Raw genomic sequence first — 2,500 nt, 5'->3', positions numbered from 1 at the left:
CGTCTGCACAACTGCGATACAAACCACCAGCGAGAACCGCTGGGGCGACCGAGCAGCAGACGGCGTCGCGGCGCCGAGTGCCGGGCGGCGGCGCATCCTCAACGCACACAGTCCTCAGTCGGACCAGCACACTGCAGATGTCCACCGCGCTTCGCACCGGGCCCGCGAGGACCCACTTTGGCCGCCCGGCGCCGCGCGCAGGGTGCCCCGGCGCGCAGCTGCGCCGCCTGCCGCGTCCGTCGGCCGGCGCGCCTGCCACTGGGCGCCCCCACCAGCCGGCTGTAGCGCGTGCGCCCACGCACCGCGCGGCCAGCACGCCGGGCGGCCCCCCCTCACCGGCCGGGGACGGTCCCACCCAGCCACCGCCGCGTATCGCTTCACACACAGATTTGCCCTTACTGATTTACCTCCAGCAACAACAACCGTACCACAATGGGTTTACCAGTTGTTCATTTGCGTAACGTCACCAGCAAACGTAGACGTCCATCCCAGTTTGCAAATGCAACGATTATTGCATACCTGTCTGTTAGGTGTCACGACACACTACGTCTGCCCACATACACGCAACAAAATGTGCACGACTAGAGAACACGTGGGAGGTGGCCCCCTACGTATGCGATGTCCATTACGAGACCGACTGTCAACCAGCATCTGTACCATGTCGCAGATGTGGAACGCGGTGCACCATGCTATCACACTGTGTGAGAAGAGACGACTACGTTTGAATACACGCGCCACTACATCAACAGACGGCTCATGCTGATCGCCATCCAGGGCGTCCGTTACTCCCACACGTCTCTATGGCGTACCACACTGCAATGTAGCTGTTATGGGGAGACGGCACGTGGCTGAGTGCACAACATTTGGACCGTATGGTTCGCTGTTGTTGGGCGCAGTCGTTGTACGGTCACACATGTGCCACAGCGTATCATTCAGTACATACGGACCTATGTGCAGTACAATGTGAGGGTTAAGCTTACGACATCAGCGGACAGTGGACACAGGCCGTACCACGACGTAGACTGAGCGCTTCGACATGCGAATGCCAGTGAACAGCTGCGAAGGGCATTGAACACGCAAGCACCTGAACGACCAGCGTGCGAAGGCAGGGGGGAGGGGGGGGGGGCGATGTACATCCTGCAGTCGTCCACATTACAGTGTACAGCGGGAGCATGTCAAAAGTAAGCAACACTTGCGAAGTGTTGAACATGAAACGATACACAAGAGGGTGGGCGGTGCGAGTAGCGAACTATATTCAGAGGGTTGTGGTTAGACAACACTAGATTAATGTAACGTGTCATATGCCAATTACAGAGCAGGTTAAGGCACAACGTGGGTTAGGTTAAGGCACAACGTGGGTTAGGTTAAGGCACAACGTGGGTTAGGTTAAGGCACAACGTGGGTTAGGTTAAGGCACAACGTGGGTTAGGTTAAGGCACAACGTGGGTTAGGTTAAGGCACAACGTGGGTTAGGTTAAGGCACAACGTGGGTTAGGTTAAGGCACAACTTGGGTTAGGTTAAGGCACAACTTGGGTTAGGTTAAGGCACAACTTGGGTTAGGTTAAGGCACAACTTGGGTTAGGTTAAGGCACAACTTGGGTTAGGTTAAGGCACAACTTGGGTTAGGTTAAGGCACAACTTGGGTTAGGTTAAGGCACAACTTGGGTTAGGTTAAGGCACAACTTGGGTTAGGTTAAGGCACAACTTGGGTTAGGTTAAGGCACAACTTGGGTTAGGTTAAGGCACAACTTGGGTTACATTGCGGTACAAATTGCGTTACGAATTTGGTTAGGTTAAGGTGCAAAATGGGTTAGGTTAAGGTGCGAAATGGGTTGGATTACAGTACACAACGTGGTAAGAGAGTGTGTTGTTGGGGGGGGGGGGGGGGACCGAGGTTCGTTGGTAGTGATCATTGTATGTGAATGTCTGAGGCAGCGTCAGTATGTCACAGCGGTTATGTCTCGTCAGGATGCGCTTATGCGCTTATGCGCTTTTCGCTCGTGACTGGAGGCGCGCCGCGTCTGTGGTTGCGGCAAGGGAGCGGCACACCTGTGTGATTCACTCCTGCCATTGTTTCTGTGCCGTAACAGGAGGCAGTGTGGTGGTGTTGGGTGCACCCCTGTGTAGGGGTGGCTTATCTGAGCAATTGTGGATGTCGGACGGGTGGGATATTCTATTTTCGAATTGGACCCCCTGGTGTGGTTATCATAGTGTGGATGGTGTACTGTGGCGGAGAGGATGCACCGGACGTTGGTCCATGCTGGTGCTTACATATTGTATCTGTGTCTGTTACAGGCAGAGAGTAATGTGTGATAGAGTGTCTCGCTGAGGTGTGGTTCATATTGTGTGCACAGACTTACAGCATGTATAGGGACAGCGGGAATTTGGCATATTGGATATAACTCTTCGTGAAACGCAAGATATAGGGGTGGATTGCAACGTACGAGTGCGGGAAGAGTCCGCCGTTCATCCGCTGGAGTTGCGATTTCGGCGGTTGGG

The sequence above is a fragment of the Schistocerca cancellata genome, unplaced genomic scaffold, assembly GCF_023864275.1.
Source record: "Schistocerca cancellata isolate TAMUIC-IGC-003103 unplaced genomic scaffold, iqSchCanc2.1 HiC_scaffold_674, whole genome shotgun sequence".
NCBI lineage: Eukaryota > Metazoa > Arthropoda > Insecta > Orthoptera > Acrididae > Schistocerca > Schistocerca cancellata.
The sequence above is the reverse complement of the archived record's forward strand: the minus strand, read 5'-3'. Positions refer to the sequence as shown.